Source organism: Phyllobates terribilis, unplaced genomic scaffold (genome assembly GCF_046119375.1).
Source record: "Phyllobates terribilis strain yellow unplaced genomic scaffold, ASM4611937v1 Scaffold_40__1_contigs__length_11209783, whole genome shotgun sequence".
Classification (NCBI taxonomy): Eukaryota; Metazoa; Chordata; class Amphibia; order Anura; family Dendrobatidae; genus Phyllobates; species Phyllobates terribilis.
Genome location: NW_027362800.1, coordinates 2,301,231 through 2,319,909, shown reverse-complemented (window position 1 = coordinate 2,319,909; position 18,679 = coordinate 2,301,231). Strand labels below are relative to the sequence as shown.

Here is an 18,679-nt window from a genome sequence, read left to right as displayed (position 1 = left end):
CCTTTCAGTATATTGTTGCACACACACCATCTATTTAGCAAATGCCCTTGTTATCAACAGCAGCCTTTTAAACTCACCTGAGCTAACAGGTATGTGAGCTGGTTACTCTGCTGCGCTTAAAATTTCTTTTTTGGTTTGCTACAATGCCTTTTCTGAAACGTTGTCTCCCTCTGCTGGAACACTGACTTCTTTCATTTAATGCCTGCAGACTATAAAAGAGAAACCAACCCAAAAAGTTTGGTTGATTAGTCTGTGGCATTCTTTTAAACTGTTGCTTATGGCGGTCTCTGTGAGCTTCTCAGTGACATTCAGCCATCCAGGTATCCCGCCTGCAGTAGACGGAATGTGGCAATGGAACGCTGGCTGCGCGTGTCATAATAGGCTCTGAGCCTTTATATACCTGCGCACAGCAGCAGCCACCTTCAGTCTGCTGCTGGACAGCCAGCTGCAGCAGCAGCAGGAGAGGTAAGTAATCAGCAACCCTCCTGCTAAGGGTAGACAGCTGCTCGTTCCACCCCCCCCCCCGCCTTAATTGGTTCTCCTCCCTTCCAACGGTGTTGAGGCGGGTGGGAACAGCCGGGGGTTGAGGGTACTGTGCTAAAAGAGGTGGAGTTATGCAGATCTAAAACGCGTGGATTGCAGCAGCAGCAAGCCGAAAAGTGCAGGCATGTGAGGGATCTAGAGGTTGACAGCATGTCTTCTTAACGGGAGTCCAGGTGGCCATCTCCACAAATGGACTTTTCAGAATCCTTGGGTGGCACCGTAGTCGGAAACCAATTCTGGTTATCGCTTCTCGGCCTTTTGGCTAAGATCAAGTGTAGTATCTGTTCTTATCAGTTTAATATCTGATACGTCCCCTATCTGGGGACCATATATTAAATGGATTTTTAGAACAGGGAGATGGAAAAAGAGCTTGCTCTGTCCACTCCACGCATTGACCTGGTATTGCAGTATCTCCAGGACCGGTGCACCCCTTCTTTAATGCAGTTTCTAAAATCAGAAAGAATTGAATTCAATGCTTTTTGTTCATTTTGCTTGTTTGTCGGATTTTGGGATGGACTCTTTGGCTTTGCTTTTCTTCTCCTCATTGGATTTTTCATGTTAAAAGTTGCAGAAGCCAGATGACAAGCTCATTTTGGTTCAACTTCAGCAACTGTGCATTGCATTGCCATGTAATGTAATGTAATGCAATGCTATCTATCTAGCTCTCCCTCTATACTTCCTTTTGGATAAACAGACATATTAGGCAAGCATTTTGGAGCTTTCACCTAAATAACTACAGGTGGTGAGATAAGCTGCACAATATAATTGACCTTTCAGTATATTGTTGCACACACACCATCTATTTAGCAAATGCCCTTGTTATCAACAGCAGCATTTTAAACTCACCTGAGCTAACAGGTATGTGAGCTGGTTACTCTGCTGCGCTTAAAATTTCTTTTTTGGTTTGCTACAATGCCTTTTCTGAAACGTTGTCTCCCTCTGCTGGAACACTGACTTCTTTCATTTAATGCCTGCAGACTATAAAAGAGAAACCAACCCAAAAAGTTTGGTTGATTAGTCTGTGGCATTCTTTTAAACTGTTGCTTATGGCGGTCTCTGTGAGCTTCTCAGTGACATTCAGCCATCCAGGTATCCCGCCTGCAGTAGACGGAATGTGGCAATGGAACGCTGGCTGCGCGTGTCATAATAGGCTCTGAGCCTTTATATATCTGCGCACAGCAGCAGCCACCTTCAGTCTGCTGCTGGACAGCCAGCAGCAGCAGCAGCAGGAGAGGTAATTAATCAGCAACCCTCCTGCTAAGGGTAGACAGCTGCTCGTTCCACCCCCCCCCCCCCCCCTTAATTGGTTCTCCTCCCTTCCAACGGTGTTGAGGCGGGTGGGAACAGCCGGGGGTTGAGGGTACTGTGCTAAAAGAGGTGGAGTTATGCAGATCTAAAACGCGTGGATTGCAGCAGCAGCAAGCCGAAAAGTGCAGGCATGTGAGGGATCTAGAGGTTGACAGCATGTCTTCTTAACGGGAGTCCAGGTGGCCATCTCCACAAATGGACTTTTCAGAATCCTTGGGTGGCACCGTAGTCGGAAACCAATTCTGGTTATCGCTTCTCGGCCTTTTGGCTAAGATCAAGTGTAGTATCTGTTCTTATCAGTTTAATATCTGATACGTCCCCTATCTGGGGACCATATATTAAATGGATTTTTAGAACAGGGAGATGGAAAAAGAGCTTGCTCTGTCCACTCCACGCATTGACCTGGTATTGCAGTATCTCCAGGACCGGTGCATCCCTTCTTTAATGCAGTTTCTAAAATCAGAAAGAATTGAATTCAATGCTTTTTGTTCATTTTGCTTGTTTGTCGGATTTTGGGATGGACTCTTTGGCTTTGCTTTTCTTCTCCTCATTGGATTTTTCATGTTAAAAGTTGCAGAAGCCAGATGACAAGCTCATTTTGGTTCAACTTCAGCAACTGTGCATTGCATTGCCATGTAATGTAATGTAATGCAATGCTATCTATCTAGCTCTCCCTCTATACTTCCTTTTGGATAAACAGACATATTAGGCAAGCATTTTGGAGCTTTCACCTAAATAACTACAGGTGGTGAGATAAGCTGCACAATATAATTGACCTTTCAGTATATTGTTGCACACACACCATCTATTTAGCAAATGCCCTTGTTATCAACAGCAGCCTTTTAAACTCACCTGAGCTAACAGGTATGTGAGCTGGTTACTCTGCTGCGCTTAAAATTTCTTTTTTGGTTTGCTACAATGCCTTTTCTGAAACGTTGTCTCCCTCTGCTGGAACACTGACTTCTTTCATTTAATGCCTGCAGACTATAAAAGAGAAACCAACCCAAAAAGTTTGGTTGATTAGTCTGTGGCATTCTTTTAAACTGTTGCTTATGGCGGTCTCTGTGAGCTTCTCAGTGACATTCAGCCATCCAGGTATCCCGCCTGCAGTAGACGGAATGTGGCAATGGAACGCTGGCTGCGCGTGTCATAATAGGCTCTGAGCCTTTATATACCTGCGCACAGCAGCAGCCACCTTCAGTCTGCTGCTGGACAGCCAGCAGCAGCAGCAGCAGGAGAGGTAATTAATCAGCAACCCTCCTGCTAAGGGTAGACAGCTGCTCGTTCCACCCCCCCCCCCGCCTTAATTGGTTCTCCTCCCTTCCAACGGTGTTGAGGCGGGTGGGAACAGCCGGGGGTTGAGGGTACTGTGCTAAAAGAGGTGGAGTTATGCAGATCTAAAACGCGTGGATTGCAGCAGCAGCAAGCCGAAAAGTGCAGGCATGTGAGGGATCTAGAGGTTGACAGCATGTCTTCTTAACGGGAGTCCAGGTGGCCATCTCCACAAATGGACTTTTCAGAATCCTTGGGTGGCACCGTAGTCGGAAACCAATTCTGGTTATCGCTTCTCGGCCTTTTGGCTAAGATCAAGTGTAGTATCTGTTCTTATCAGTTTAATATCTGATACGTCCCCTATCTGGGGACCATATATTAAATGGATTTTTAGAACAGGGAGATGGAAAAAGAGCTTGCTCTGTCCACTCCACGCATTGACCTGGTATTGCAGTATCTCCAGGACCGGTGCACCCCTTCTTTAATGCAGTTTCTAAAATCAGAAAGAATTGAATTCAATGCTTTTTGTTCATTTTGCTTGTTTGTCGGATTTTGGGATGGACTCTTTGGCTTTGCTTTTCTTCTCCTCATTGGATTTTTCATGTTAAAAGTTGCAGAAGCCAGATGACAAGCTCATTTTGGTTCAACTTCAGCAACTGTGCATTGCATTGCCATGTAATGTAATGTAATGCAATGCTATCTATCTAGCTCTCCCTCTATACTTCCTTTTGGATAAACAGACATATTAGGCAAGCATTTTGGAGCTTTCACCTAAATAACTACAGGTGGTGAGATAAGCTGCACAATATAATTGACCTTTCAGTATATTGTTGCACACACACCATCTATTTAGCAAATGCCCTTGTTATCAACAGCAGCCTTTTAAACTCACCTGAGCTAACAGGTATGTGAGCTGGTTACTCTGCTGCGCTTAAAATTTCTTTTTTGGTTTGCTACAATGCCTTTTCTGAAACGTTGTCTCCCTCTGCTGGAACACTGACTTCTTTCATTTAATGCCTGCAGACTATAAAAGAGAAACCAACCCAAAAAGTTTGGTTGATTAGTCTGTGGCATTCTTTTAAACTGTTGCTTATGGCAGTCTCTGTGAGCTTCTCAGTGACATTCAGCCATCCAGGTATCCCGCCTGCAGTAGACGGAATGTGGCAATGGAACGCTGGCTGCGCGTGTCATAATAGGCTCTGAGCCTTTATATACCTGCGCACAGCAGCAGCCACCTTCAGTCTGCTGCTGGACAGCCAGCAGCAGCAGCAGCAGGAGAGGTAATTAATCAGCAACCCTCCTGCTAAGGGTAGAGAGCTGCTCGTTCCACCCCCCCCCCCCGCCTTAATTGGTTCTCCTCCCTTCCAACGGTGTTGAGGCGGGTGGGAACAGCCGGGGGTTGAGGGTACTGTGCTAAAAGAGGTGGAGTTATGCAGATCTAAAACGCGTGGATTGCAGCAGCAGCAAGCCGAAAAGTGCAGGCATGTGAGGGATCTAGAGGTTGACAGCATGTCTTCTTAACGGGAGTCCAGGTGGCCATCTCCACAAATGGACTTTTCAGAATCCTTGGGTGGCACCGTAGTCGGAAACCAATTCTGGTTATCGCTTCTCGGCCTTTTGGCTAAGATCAAGTGTAGTATCTGTTCTTATCAGTTTAATATCTGATACGTCCCCTATCTGGGGACCATATATTAAATGGATTTTTAGAACAGGGAGATGGAAAAAGAGCTTGCTCTGTCCACTCCACGCATTGACCTGGTATTGCAGTATCTCCAGGACCGGTGCACCCCTTCTTTAATGCAGTTTCTAAAATCAGAAAGAATTGAATTCAATGCTTTTTGTTCATTTTGCTTGTTTGTCGGATTTTGGGATGGACTCTTTGGCTTTGCTTTTCTTCTCCTCATTGGATTTTTCATGTTAAAAGTTGCAGAAGCCAGATGACAAGCTCATTTTGGTTCAACTTCAGCAACTGTGCATTGCATTGCCATGTAATGTAATGTAATGCAATGCTATCTATCTAGCTCTCCCTCTATACTTCCTTTTGGATAAACAGACATATTAGGCAAGCATTATGGAGCTTTCACCTAAATAACTACAGGTGGTGAGATAAGCTGCACAATATAATTGACCTTTCAGTATATTGTTGCACACACACCATCTATTTAGCAAATGCCCTTGTTATCAACAGCAGCCTTTTAAACTCACCTGAGCTAACAGGTATGTGAGCTGGTTACTCTGCTGCGCTTAAAATTTCTTTTTTGGTTTGCTACAATGCCTTTTCTGAAACGTTGTCTCCCTCTGCTGGAACACTGACTTCTTTCATTTAATGCCTGCAGACTATAAAAGAGAAACCAACCCAAAAAGTTTGGTTGATTAGTCTGTGGCATTCTTTTAAACTGTTGCTTATGGCGGTCTCTGTGAGCTTCTCAGTGACATTCAGCCATCCAGGTATCCCGCTTGCAGTAGGCGGAATGTGGCAATGGAACGCTGGCTGCGCGTGTCATAATAGGCTCTGAGCCTTTATATACCTGCGCACAGCAGCAGCCACCTTCAGTCTGCTGCTGGACAGCCAGCAGCAGCAGCAGCAGGAGAGGTAATTAATCAGCAACCCTCCTGCTAAGGGTAGACAGCTGCTCGTTCCACCCCCCCCCCCGCCTTAATTGGTTCTCCTCCCTTCCAACGGTGTTGAGGCGGGTGGGAACAGCCGGGGGTTGAGGGTACTGTGCTAAAAGAGGTGGAGTTATGCAGATCTAAAACGCGTGGATTGCAGCAGCAGCAAGCCGAAAAGTGCAGGCATGTGAGGGATCTAGAGGTTGACAGCATGTCTTCTTAACGGGAGTCCAGGTGGCCATCTCCACAAATGGACTTTTCAGAATCCTTGGGTGGCACCGTAGTCGGAAACCAATTCTGGTTATCGCTTCTCGGCCTTTTGGCTAAGATCAAGTGTAGTATCTGTTCTTATCAGTTTAATATCTGATACGTCCCCTATCTGGGGACCATATATTAAATGGATTTTTAGAACAGGGAGATGGAAAAAGAGCTTGCTCTGTCCACTCCACGCATTGACCTGGTATTGCAGTATCTCCAGGACCGGTGCACCCCTTCTTTAATGCAGTTTCTAAAATCAGAAAGAATTGAATTCAATGCTTTTTGTTCATTTTGCTTGTTTGTCGGATTTTGGGATGGACTCTTTGGCTTTGCTTTTCTTCTCCTCATTGGATTTTTCATGTTAAAAGTTGCAGAAGCCAGATGACAAGCTCATTTTGGTTCAACTTCAGCAACTGTGCATTGCATTGCCATGTAATGTAATGTAATGCAATGCTATCTATCTAGCTCTCCCTCTATACTTCCTTTTGGATAAACAGACATATTAGGCAAGCATTTTGGAGCTTTCACCTAAATAACTACAGGTGGTGAGATAAGCTGCACAATATAATTGACCTTTCAGTATATTGTTGCACACACACCATCTATTTAGCAAATGCCCTTGTTATCAACAGCAGCCTTTTAAACTCACCTGAGCTAACAGGTATGTGAGCTGGTTACTCTGCTGCGCTTAAAATTTCTTTTTTGGTTTGCTACAATGCCTTTTCTGAAACGTTGTCTCCCTCTGCTGGAACACTGACTTCTTTCATTTAATGCCTGCAGACTATAAAAGAGAAACCAACCCAAAAAGTTTGGTTGATTAGTCTGTGGCATTCTTTTAAACTGTTGCTTATGGCAGTCTCTGTGAGCTTCTCAGTGACATTCAGCCATCCAGGTATCCCGCCTGCAGTAGACGGAATGTGGCAATGGAACGCTGGCTGCGCGTGTCATAATAGGCTCTGAGCCTTTATATACCTGCGCACAGCAGCAGCCACCTTCAGTCTGCTGCTGGACAGCCAGCAGCAGCAGCAGCAGGAGAGGTAATTAATCAGCAACCCTCCTGCTAAGGGTAGAGAGCTGCTCGTTCCACCCCCCCCCCCCGCCTTAATTGGTTCTCCTCCCTTCCAACGGTGTTGAGGCGGGTGGGAACAGCCGGGGGTTGAGGGTACTGTGCTAAAAGAGGTGGAGTTATGCAGATCTAAAACGCGTGGATTGCAGCAGCAGCAAGCCGAAAAGTGCAGGCATGTGAGGGATCTAGAGGTTGACAGCATGTCTTCTTAACGGGAGTCCAGGTGGCCATCTCCACAAATGGACTTTTCAGAATCCTTGGGTGGCACCGTAGTCGGAAACCAATTCTGGTTATCGCTTCTCGGCCTTTTGGCTAAGATCAAGTGTAGTATCTGTTCTTATCAGTTTAATATCTGATACGTCCCCTATCTGGGGACCATATATTAAATGGATTTTTAGAACAGGGAGATGGAAAAAGAGCTTGCTCTGTCCACTCCACGCATTGACCTGGTATTGCAGTATCTCCAGGACCGGTGCACCCCTTCTTTAATGCAGTTTCTAAAATCAGAAAGAATTGAATTCAATGCTTTTTGTTCATTTTGCTTGTTTGTCGGATTTTGGGATGGACTCTTTGGCTTTGCTTTTCTTCTTCTCATTGGATTTTTCATGTTAAAAGTTGCAGAAGCCAGATGACAAGCTCATTTTGGTTCAACTTCAGCAACTGTGCATTGCATTGCCATGTAATGTAATGTAATGCAATGCTATCTATCTAGCTCTCCCTCTTTACTTCCTTTTGGATAAACAGACATATTAGGCAAGCATTTTGGAGCTTTCACCTAAATAACTACAGGTGGTGAGATAAGCTGCACAATATAATTGACCTTTCAGTATATTGTTGCACACACACCATCTATTTAGCAAATGCCCTTGTTATCAACAGCAGCCTTTTAAACTCACCTGAGCTAACAGGTATGTGAGCTGGTTACTCTGCTGCGCTTAAAATTTCTTTTTTGGTTTGCTACAATGCCTTTTCTGAAACGTTGTCTCCCTCTGCTGGAACACTGACTTCTTTCATTTAATGCCTGCAGACTATAAAAGAGAAACCAACCCAAAAAGTTTGGTTGATTAGTCTGTGGCATTCTTTTAAACTGTTGCTTATGGCGGTCTCTGTGAGCTTCTCAGTGACATTCAGCCATCCAGGTATCCCGCCTGCAGTAGACGGAATGTGGCAATGGAACGCTGGCTGCGCGTGTCATAATAGGCTCTGAGCCTTTATATACCTGCGCACAGCAGCAGCCACCTTCAGTCTGCTGCTGGACAGCCAGCAGCAGCAGCAGCAGGAGAGGTAATTAATCAGCAACCCTCCTGCTAAGGGTAGACAGCTGCTCGTTCCACCACCCCCCCGCCTTAATTGGTTCTCCTCCCTTCCAACGGTTTTGAGGCGGGTGGGAACAGCCGGGGGTTGAGGGTACTGTGCTAAAAGAGGTGGAGTTATGCAGATCTAAAACGCGTGGAATGCAGCAGCAGCAAGCCGAAAAGTGCAGGCATGTGAGGGATCTAGAGGTTGACAGCATGTCTTCTTAACGGGAGTCCAGGTGGCCATCTCCACAAATGGACTTTTCAGAATCCTTGGGTGGCACCGTAGTCGGAAACCAATTCTGGTTATCGCTTCTCGGCCTTTTGGCTAAGATCAAGTGTAGTATCTGTTCTTATCAGTTTAATATCTGATACGTCCCCTATCTGGGGACCATATATTAAATGGATTTTTAGAACAGGGAGATGGAAAAAGAGCTTGCTTTGTCCACTCCACGCATTGACCTGGTATTACAGTATCTCCAGGACCGGTGCACCCCTTCTTTAATGCAGTTTCTAAAATCAGAAAGAATTGAATTCAATGCTTTTTGTTCATTTTGCTTGTTTGTCGGATTTTGGGATGGACTCTTTGGCTTTGCTTTTCTTCTCCTCATTGGATTTTTCATGTTAAAAGTTGCAGAAGCCAGATGACAAGCTCATTTTGGTTCAACTTCAGCAACTGTGCATTGCATTGCCATGTAATGTAATGTAATGCAATGCTATCTATCTAGCTCTCCCTCTATACTTCCTTTTGGATAAACAGACATATTAGGCAAGCATTTTGGAGCTTTCACCTAAATAACTACAGGTGGTGAGATAAGCTGCACAATATAATTGACCTTTCAGTATATTGTTGCACACACACCATCTATTTAGCAAATGCCCTTGTTATCAACAGCAGCATTTTAAACTCACCTGAGCTAACAGGTATGTGAGCTGGTTACTCTGCTGCGCTTAAAATTTCTTTTTTGGTTTGCTACAATGCCTTTTCTGAAACGTTGTCTCCCTCTGCTGGAACACTGACTTCTTTCATTTAATGCCTGCAGACTATAAAAGAGAAACCAACCCAAAAAGTTTGGTTGATTAGTCTGTGGCATTCTTTTAAACTGTTGCTTATGGCGGTCTCTGTGAGCTTCTCAGTGACATTCAGCCATCCAGGTATCCCGCCTGCAGTAGACGGAATGTGGCAATGGAACGCTGGCTGCGCGTGTCATAATAGGCTCTGAGCCTTTATATACCTGCGCACAGCAGCAGCCACCTTCAGTCTGCTGCTGGACAGCCAGCAGCAGCAGCAGCAGGAGAGGTAATTAATCAGCAACCCTCCTGCTAAGGGTAGACAGCTGCTCGTTCCACCCCCCCCCGCCTTAATTGGTTCTCCTCCCTTCCAACGGTGTTGAGGCGGGTGGGAACAGCCGGGGGTTGAGGGTACTGTGCTAAAAGAGGTGGAGTTATGCAGATCTAAAACGCGTGGATTGCAGCAGCAGCAAGCCGAAAAGTGCAGGCATGTGAGGGATCTAGAGGTTGACAGCATGTCTTCTTAACGGGAGTCCAGGTGGCCATCTCCACAAATGGACTTTTCAGAATCCTTGGGTGGCACCGTAGTCGGAAACCAATTCTGGTTATCGCTTCTCGGCCTTTTGGCTAAGATCAAGTGTAGTATCTGTTCTTATCAGTTTAATATCTGATACGTCCCCTATCTGGGGACCATATATTAAATGGATTTTTAGAACAGGGAGATGGAAAAAGAGCTTGCTCTGTCCACTCCACGCATTGACCTGGTATTGCAGTATCTCCAGGACCGGTGCACCCCTTCTTTAATGCAGTTTCTAAAATCAGAAAGAATTGAATTCAATGCTTTTTGTTCATTTTGCTTGTTTGTCGGATTTTGGGATGGACTCTTTGGCTTTGCTTTTCTTCTCCTCATTGGATTTTTCATGTTAAAAGTTGCAGAAGCCAGATGACAAGCTCATTTTGGTTCAACTTCAGCAACTGTGCATTGCATTGCCATGTAATGTAATGTAATGCAATGCTATCTATCTAGCTCTCCCTCTATACTTCCTTTTGGATAAACAGACATATTAGGCAAGCATTTTGGAGCTTTCACCTAAATAACTACAGGTGGTGAGACAAGCTGCACAATATAATTGACCTTTCAGTATATTGTTGCACACACACCATCTATTTAGCAAATGCCCTTGTTATCAACAGCAGCCTTTTAAACTCACCTGAGCTAACAGGTATGTGAGCTGGTTACTCTGCTGCGCTTAAAATTTCTTTTTTGGTTTGCTACAATGCCTTTTCTGAAACGTTGTCTCCCTCTGCTGGAACACTGACTTCTTTCATTTAATGCCTGCAGACTATAAAAGAGAAACCAACCCAAAAAGTTTGGTTGATTAGTCTGTGGCATTCTTTTAAACTGTTGCTTATGGCGGTCTCTGTGAGCTTCTCAGTGACATTCAGCCATCCAGGTATCCCGCCTGCAGTAGACGGAATGTGGCAATGGAACGCTGGCTGCGCGTGTCATAATAGGCTCTGAGCCTTTATATATCTGCGCACAGCAGCAGCCACCTTCAGTCTGCTGCTGGACAGCCAGCAGCAGCAGCAGCAGGAGAGGTAATTAATCAGCAACCCTCCTGCTAAGGGTAGACAGCTGCTCGTTCCACCCCCCCCCCCCCCCGCCTTAATTGGTTCTCCTCCCTTCCAACGGTGTTGAGGCGGGTGGGAACAGCCGGGGGTTGAGGGTACTGTGCTAAAAGAGGTGGAGTTATGCAGATCTAAAACGCGTGGATTGCAGCAGCAGCAAGCCGAAAAGTGCAGGCATGTGAGGGATCTAGAGGTTGACAGCATGTCTTCTTAACGGGAGTCCAGGTGGCCATCTCCACAAATGGACTTTTCAGAATCCTTGGGTGGCACCGTAGTCGGAAACCAATTCTGGTTATCGCTTCTCGGCCTTTTGGCTAAGATCAAGTGTAGTATCTGTTCTTATCAGTTTAATATCTGATACGTCCCCTATCTGGGGACCATATATTAAATGGATTTTTAGAACAGGGAGATGGAAAAAGAGCTTGCTCTGTCCACTCCACGCATTGACCTGGTATTGCAGTATCTCCAGGACCGGTGCACCCCTTCTTTAATGCAGTTTCTAAAATCAGAAAGAATTGAATTCAATGCTTTTTGTTCATTTTGCTTGTTTGTCGGATTTTGGGATGGACTCTTTGGCTTTGCTTTTCTTCTCCTCATTGGATTTTTCATGTTAAAAGTTGCAGAAGCCAGATGACAAGCTCATTTTGGTTCAACTTCAGCAACTGTGCATTGCATTGCCATGTAATGTAATGTAATGCAATGCTATCTATCTAGCTCTCCCTCTATACTTCCTTTTGGATAAACAGACATATTAGGCAAGCATTTTGGAGCTTTCACCTAAATAACTACAGGTGGTGAGACAAGCTGCACAATATAATTGACCTTTCAGTATATTGTTGCACACACACCATCTATTTAGCAAATGCCCTTGTTATCAACAGCAGCCTTTTAAACTCACCTGAGCTAACAGGTATGTGAGCTGGTTACTCTGCTGCGCTTAAAATTTCTTTTTTGGTTTGCTACAATGCCTTTTCTGAAACGTTGTCTCCCTCTGCTGGAACACTGACTTCTTTCATTTAATGCCTGCAGACTATAAAAGAGAAACCAACCCAAAAAGTTTGGTTGATTAGTCTGTGGCATTCTTTTAAACTGTTGCTTATGGCGGTCTCTGTGAGCTTCTCAGTGACATTCAGCCATCCAGGTATCCCGCCTGCAGTAGACGGAATGTGGCAATGGAACGCTGGCTGCGCGTGTCATAATAGGCTCTGAGCCTTTATATATCTGCGCACAGCAGCAGCCACCTTCAGTCTGCTGCTGGACAGCCAGCAGCAGCAGCAGCAGGAGAGGTAATTAATCAGCAACCCTCCTGCTAAGGGTAGACAGCTGCTCGTTCCACCCCCCCCCCCGCCTTAATTGGTTCTCCTCCCTTCCAACGGTGTTGAGGCGGGTGGGAACAGCCGGGGGTTGAGGGTACTGTGCTAAAAGAGGTGGAGTTATGCAGATCTAAAACGCGTGGATTGCAGCAGCAGCAAGCCGAAAAGTGCAGGCATGTGAGGGATCTAGAGGTTGACAGCATGTCTTCTTAACGGGAGTCCAGGTGGCCATCTCCACAAATGGACTTTTCAGAATCCTTGGGTGGCACCGTAGTCGGAAACCAATTCTGGTTATCGCTTCTCGGCCTTTTGGCTAAGATCAAGTGTAGTATCTGTTCTTATCAGTTTAATATCTGATACGTCCCCTATCTGGGGACCATATATTAAATGGATTTTTAGAACAGGGAGATGGAAAAAGAGCTTGCTCTGTCCACTCCACGCATTGACCTGGTATTGCAGTATCTCCAGGACCGGTGCACCCCTTCTTTAATGCAGTTTCTAAAATCAGAAAGAATTGAATTCAATGCTTTTTGTTCATTTTGCTTGTTTGTCGGATTTTGGGATGGACTCTTTGGCTTTGCTTTTCTTCTCCTCATTGGATTTTTCATGTTAAAAGTTGCAGAAGCCAGATGACAAGCTCATTTTGGTTCAACTTCAGCAACTGTGCATTGCATTGCCATGTAATGTAATGTAATGCAATGCTATCTATCTAGCTCTCCCTCTATACTTCCTTTTGGATAAACAGACATATTAGGCAAGCATTTTGGAGCTTTCACCTAAATAACTACAGGTGGTGAGATAAGCTGCACAATATAATTGACCTTTCAGTATATTGTTGCACACACACCATCTATTTAGCAAATGCCCTTGTTATCAACAGCAGCCTTTTAAACTCACCTGAGCTAACAGGTATGTGAGCTGGTTACTCTGCTGCGCTTAAAATTTCTTTTTTGGTTTGCTACAATGCCTTTTCTGAAACGTTGTCTCCCTCTGCTGGAACACTGACTTCTTTCATTTAATGCCTGCAGACTATAAAAGAGAAACCAACCCAAAAAGTTTGGTTGATTAGTCTGTGGCATTCTTTTAAACTGTTGCTTATGGCAGTCTCTGTGAGCTTCTCAGTGACATTCAGCCATCCAGGTATCCCGCCTGCAGTAGACGGAATGTGGCAATGGAACGCTGGCTGCGCGTGTCATAATAGGCTCTGAGCCTTTATATACCTGCGCACAGCAGCAGCCACCTTCAGTCTGCTGCTGGACAGCCAGCAGCAGCAGCAGCAGGAGAGGTAATTAATCAGCAACCCTCCTGCTAAGGGTAGAGAGCTGCTCGTTCCACCCCCCCCCCGCCTTAATTGGTTCTCCTCCCTTCCAACGGTGTTGAGGCGGGTGGGAACAGCCGGGGGTTGAGGGTACTGTGCTAAAAGAGGTGGAGTTATGCAGATCTAAAACGCGTGGATTGCAGCAGCAGCAAGCCGAAAAGTGCAGGCATGTGAGGGATCTAGAGGTTGACAGCATGTCTTCTTAACGGGAGTCCAGGTGGCCATCTCCACAAATGGACTTTTCAGAATCCTTGGGTGGCACCGTAGTCGGAAACCAATTCTGGTTATCGCTTCTCGGCCTTTTGGCTAAGATCAAGTGTAGTATCTGTTCTTATCAGTTTAATATCTGATACGTCCCCTATCTGGGGACCATATATTAAATGGATTTTTAGAACAGGGAGATGGAAAAAGAGCTTGCTCTGTCCACTCCACGCATTGACCTGGTATTGCAGTATCTCCAGGACCGGTGCACCCCTTCTTTAATGCAGTTTCTAAAATCAGAAAGAATTGAATTCAATGCTTTTTGTTCATTTTGCTTGTTTGTCGGATTTTGGGATGGACTCTTTGGCTTTGCTTTTCTTCTTCTCATTGGATTTTTCATGTTAAAAGTTGCAGAAGCCAGATGACAAGCTCATTTTGGTTCAACTTCAGCAACTGTGCATTGCATTGCCATGTAATGTAATGTAATGCAATGCTATCTATCTAGCTCTCCCTCTATACTTCCTTTTGGATAAACAGACATATTAGGCAAGCATTTTGGAGCTTTCACCTAAATAACTACAGGTGGTGAGATCAGCTGCACAATATAATTGACCTTTCAGTATATTGTTGCACACACACCATCTATTTAGCAAATGCCCTTGTTATCAACAGCAGCCTTTTAAACTCACCTGAGCTAACAGGTATGTGAGCTGGTTACTCTGCTGCGCTTAAAATTTCTTTTTTGGTTTGCTACAATGCCTTTTCTGAAACGTTGTCTCCCTCTGCTGGAACACTGACTTCTTTCATTTAATGCCTGCAGACTATAAAAGAGAAACCAACCCAAAAAGTTTGGTTGATTAGTCTGTGGCATTCTTTTAAACTGTTGCTTATGGCGGTCTCTGTGAGCTTCTCAGTGACATTCAGCCATCCAGGTATCCCGCCTGCAGTAGACGGAATGTGGCAATGGAACGCTGGCTGCGCGTGTCATAATAGGCTCTGAGCCTTTATATACCTGCGCACAGCAGCAGCCACCTTCAGTCTGCTGCTGGACAGCCAGCAGCAGCAGCAGCAGGAGAGGTAATTAATCAGCAACCCTCCTGCTAAGGGTAGACAGCTGCTCGTTCCACCACCCCCCCGCCTTAATTGGTTCTCCTCCCTTCCAACGGTTTTGAGGCGGGTGGGAACAGCCGGGGGTTGAGGGTACTGTGCTAAAAGAGGTGGAGTTATGCAGATCTAAAACGCGTGGAATGCAGCAGCAGCAAGCCGAAAAGTGCAGGCATGTGAGGGATCTAGAGGTTGACAGCATGTCTTCTTAACGGGAGTCCAGGTGGCCATCTCCACAAATGGACTTTTCAGAATCCTTGGGTGGCACCGTAGTCGGAAACCAATTCTGGTTATCGCTTCTCGGCCTTTTGGCTAAGATCAAGTGTAGTATCTGTTATTATCAGTTTAGTATCTGATACGTCCCCTATCTGGGGACCATATATTAAATGGATTTTTAGAACAGGGAGATGGAAAAAGAGCTTGCTCTGTCCACTCCGCGCATTGACCTGGTATTGCAGTATCTCCAGGACCGGTGCACCCCTTCTTTAATGCAGTTTCTAAAATCAGAAAGAATTGAATTCAATGCTTTTTGTTCATTTTGCTTGTTTGTCGGATTTTGGGATGGCTCTTTGGCTTTGCTTTTCTTCTCCTCATTGGATTTTTCATGTTAAAAGTTGCAGAAGCCAGATGACAAGCTCATTTTGGTTCAACTTCAGCAACTGTGCATTGCATTGCCATGTAATGTAATGTAATGCAATGCTATCTATCTAGCTCTCCCTCTATACTTCCTTTTGGATAAACAGACATATTAGGCAAGCATTTTGGAGCTTTCACCTAAATAACTACAGGTGGTGAGATAAGCTGCACAATATAATTGACCTTTCAGTATATTGTTGCACACACACCATCTATTTAGCAAATGCCCTTGTTATCAACAGCAGCCTTTTAAACTCACCTGAGCTAACAGGTATGTGAGCTGGTTACTCTGCTGCGCTTAAAATTTCTTTTTTGGTTTGCTACAATGCCTTTTCTGAAACGTTGTCTCCCTCTGCTGGAACACTGACTTCTTTCATTTAATGCCTGCAGACTATAAAAGAGAAACCAACCCAAAAAGTTTGGTTGATTAGTCTGTGGCATTCTTTTAAACTGTTGCTTATGGCGGTCTCTGTGAGCTTCTCAGTGACATTCAGCCATCCAGGTATCCCGCCTGCAGTAGACGGAATGTGGCAATGGAACGCTGGCTGCGCGTGTCATAATAGGCTCTGAGCCTTTATATACCTGCGCACAGCAGCAGCCACCTTCAGTCTGCTGCTGGACAGCCAGCAGCAGCAGGAGAGGTAATTAATCAGCAACCCTCCTGCTAAGGGTAGACAGCTGCTCGTTCCACCACCCCCCCGCCTTAATTGGTTCTCCTCCCTTCCAACGGTTTTGAGGCGGGTGGGAACAGCCGGGGGTTGAGGGTACTGTGCTAAAAGAGGTGGAGTTATGCAGATCTAAAACGCGTGGATTGCAGCAGCAGCAAGCCGAAAAGTGCAGGCATGTGAGGGATCTAGAGGTTGACAGCATGTCTTCTTAACGGGAGTCCAGGTGGCCATCTCCACAAATGGACTTTTCAGAATCCTTGGGTGGCACCGTAGTCGGAAACCAATTCTGGTTATCGCTTCTCGGCCTTTTGGCTAAGATCAAGTGTAGTATCTGTTCTTATCAGTTTAATATCTGATACGTCCCCTATCTGGGGACCATATATTAAATGGATTTTTAGAACAGGGAGATGGAAAAAGAGCTTGCTCTGTCCACTCCACACATTGACCTGGTATTGCAGTATCTCCAGGACCGGTGCACCCCTTCTTTAATGCAGTTTCTAAAATCAGAAAGAATTGAATTCAATGCTTTTTGTTCATTTTGCTTGTTTGTCGGATTTTGGGATGGACTCTTTGGCTTTGCTTTTCTTCTCCTCATTGGATTTTTCATGTTAAAAGTTGCAGAAGCCAGATGACAAGCTCATTTTGGTTCAACTTCAGCAACTGTGCATTGCATTGCCATGTAATGTAATGTAATGCAATGCTATCTATCTAGCTCTCCCTCTATACTTCCTTTTGGATAAACAGACATATTAGGCAAGCATTTTGGAGCTTTCACCTAAATAACTACAGGTGGTGAGATAAGCTGCACAATATAATTGACCTTTCAGTATATTGTTGCACACACACCATCTATTTAGCAAATGCCCTTGTTATCAACAGCAGCCTTTTAAACTCACCTGAGCTAACAGGTATGTGAGCTGGTTACTCTGCTGCGCTTAAAATTTCTTTTTTGGTTTGCTACAATGCCTTTTCTGAAACGTTGTCTCCCTCTGCTGGAACACTGACTTCTTTCATTTAATGCCTGCAGACTATAAAAGAGAAACCAACCCAAAAAGTTTGGTTGATTAGTCTGTGGCATTCTTTTAAACTGTTGCTTATGGCGGTCTCTGTGAGCTTCTCAGTGACATTCAGCCATCCAGGTATCCCGCCTGCAGTAGACGGAATGTGGCAATGGAACGCTGGCTGCGCGTGTCATAATAGGCTCTGAGCCTTTATATACCTGCGCACAGCAGCAGCCACCTTCAGTCTGCTGCTGGACAGCCAGCAGCAGCAGCAGCAGGAGAGGTAATTAATCAGCAACCCTCCTGCTAAGGGTAGACAGCTGCTCGTTCCACCCCCCCCCCCGCCTTAATTGGTTCTCCTCCCTTCCAACGGTGTTGAGGCGGGTGGGAACAGCCGGGGGTTGAGGGTACTGTGCTAAAAGAGGTGGAGTTATGCAGATCTAAAACGCGTGGATTGCAGCAGCAGCAAGCCGAAAAGTGCAGGCATGTGAGGGATCTAGAGGTTGACAGCATGTCTTCTTAACGGGAGTCCAGGTGGCCATCTCCACAAATGGACTTTTCAGAATCCTTGGGTGGCACCGTAGTCGGAAACCAATTCTGGTTATCGCTTCTCGGCCTTTTGGCTAAGATCAAGTGTAGTATCTGTTCTTATCAGTTTAATATCTGATACGTCCCCTATCTGGGGACCATATATTAAATGGATTTTTAGAACAGGGAGATGGAAAAAGAGCTTGCTCTGTCCACTCCACGCATTGACCTGGTATTGCAGTATCTCCAGGACCGGTGCACCCCTTCTTTAATGCAGTTTCTAAAATCAGAAAGAATTGAATTCAATGCTTTTTGTTCATTTTGCTTGTTTGTCGGATTTTGGGATGGACTCTTTGGCTTTGCTTTTCTTCTCCTCATTGGATTTTTCATGTTAAAAGTTGCAGAAGCCAGATGACAAGCTCATTTTGGTTCAACTTCAGCAACTGTGCATTGCATTGCCATGTAATGTAATGTAATGCAATGCTATCTATCTAGCTCTCCCTCTATACTTCCTTTTGGATAAACAGACATATTAGGCAAGCATTTTGGAGCTTTCACCTAAATAACTACAGGTGGTGAGATAAGCTGCACAATATAATTGACCTTTCAGTATATTGTTGCACACACACCATCTATTTAGCAAATGCCCTTGTTATCAACAGCAGCCTTTTAAACTCACCTGAGCTAACAGGTATGTGAGCTGGTTACTCTGCTGCGCTTAAAATTTCTTTTTTGGTTTGCTACAATGCCTTTTCTGAAACGTTGTCTCCCTCTGCTGGAACACTGACTTCTTTCATTTAATGCCTGCAGACTATAAAAGAGAAACCAACCCAAAAAGTTTGGTTGATTAGTCTGTGGCATTCTTTTAAACTGTTGCTTATGGCGGTCTCTGTGAGCTTCTCAGTGACATTCAGCCAT

General features: G+C 45.0%; 14 non-coding genes across 14 annotated transcripts; all 14 read left to right on the top strand.

The window, feature by feature from the left end:
• The first annotated feature begins 785 nt into the window (after positions 1 to 785).
• On the top strand, positions 786 to 976 carry LOC141184807 (U2 spliceosomal RNA). Its single transcript, XR_012259527.1, has one exon. It is a non-coding gene; the product is annotated as a U2 spliceosomal RNA (small nuclear RNA).
• A 1,123-nt stretch (positions 977 to 2,099) lies between these two features.
• On the top strand, positions 2,100 to 2,290 carry LOC141191392 (U2 spliceosomal RNA). The gene has a single exon (XR_012265389.1). It is a non-coding gene; the product is annotated as a U2 spliceosomal RNA (small nuclear RNA).
• Positions 2,291 to 3,411: 1,121 nt separating this feature from the next.
• On the top strand, positions 3,412 to 3,602 carry LOC141184795 (U2 spliceosomal RNA). Its single transcript, XR_012259516.1, has one exon. It is a non-coding gene; the product is annotated as a U2 spliceosomal RNA (small nuclear RNA).
• A 1,122-nt stretch (positions 3,603 to 4,724) lies between these two features.
• LOC141184783 (U2 spliceosomal RNA) lies at positions 4,725 to 4,915 on the top strand. Its single transcript, XR_012259505.1, has one exon. It is a non-coding gene; the product is annotated as a U2 spliceosomal RNA (small nuclear RNA).
• Positions 4,916 to 6,036: 1,121 nt separating this feature from the next.
• LOC141184770 (U2 spliceosomal RNA) lies at positions 6,037 to 6,227 on the top strand. Its single transcript, XR_012259494.1, has one exon. It is a non-coding gene; the product is annotated as a U2 spliceosomal RNA (small nuclear RNA).
• Positions 6,228 to 7,349: 1,122 nt separating this feature from the next.
• LOC141184757 (U2 spliceosomal RNA) lies at positions 7,350 to 7,540 on the top strand. Its single transcript, XR_012259482.1, has one exon. It is a non-coding gene; the product is annotated as a U2 spliceosomal RNA (small nuclear RNA).
• Positions 7,541 to 8,660: 1,120 nt separating this feature from the next.
• Positions 8,661 to 8,851, top strand: LOC141184697 (U2 spliceosomal RNA). The gene has a single exon (XR_012259428.1). It is a non-coding gene; the product is annotated as a U2 spliceosomal RNA (small nuclear RNA).
• Positions 8,852 to 9,970: 1,119 nt separating this feature from the next.
• On the top strand, positions 9,971 to 10,161 carry LOC141184745 (U2 spliceosomal RNA). Its single transcript, XR_012259471.1, has one exon. It is a non-coding gene; the product is annotated as a U2 spliceosomal RNA (small nuclear RNA).
• A 1,125-nt stretch (positions 10,162 to 11,286) lies between these two features.
• On the top strand, positions 11,287 to 11,477 carry LOC141184733 (U2 spliceosomal RNA). Its single transcript, XR_012259460.1, has one exon. It is a non-coding gene; the product is annotated as a U2 spliceosomal RNA (small nuclear RNA).
• Positions 11,478 to 12,598: 1,121 nt separating this feature from the next.
• On the top strand, positions 12,599 to 12,789 carry LOC141184721 (U2 spliceosomal RNA). The gene has a single exon (XR_012259449.1). It is a non-coding gene; the product is annotated as a U2 spliceosomal RNA (small nuclear RNA).
• A 1,120-nt stretch (positions 12,790 to 13,909) lies between these two features.
• On the top strand, positions 13,910 to 14,100 carry LOC141184709 (U2 spliceosomal RNA). The gene has a single exon (XR_012259438.1). It is a non-coding gene; the product is annotated as a U2 spliceosomal RNA (small nuclear RNA).
• Positions 14,101 to 15,220: 1,120 nt separating this feature from the next.
• Positions 15,221 to 15,411, top strand: LOC141185577 (U2 spliceosomal RNA). Its single transcript, XR_012260227.1, has one exon. It is a non-coding gene; the product is annotated as a U2 spliceosomal RNA (small nuclear RNA).
• A 1,113-nt stretch (positions 15,412 to 16,524) lies between these two features.
• On the top strand, positions 16,525 to 16,715 carry LOC141184680 (U2 spliceosomal RNA). The gene has a single exon (XR_012259413.1). It is a non-coding gene; the product is annotated as a U2 spliceosomal RNA (small nuclear RNA).
• Positions 16,716 to 17,836: 1,121 nt separating this feature from the next.
• Positions 17,837 to 18,027, top strand: LOC141184695 (U2 spliceosomal RNA). The gene has a single exon (XR_012259426.1). It is a non-coding gene; the product is annotated as a U2 spliceosomal RNA (small nuclear RNA).
• The last annotated feature ends 652 nt before the right edge of the window (positions 18,028 to 18,679 follow it).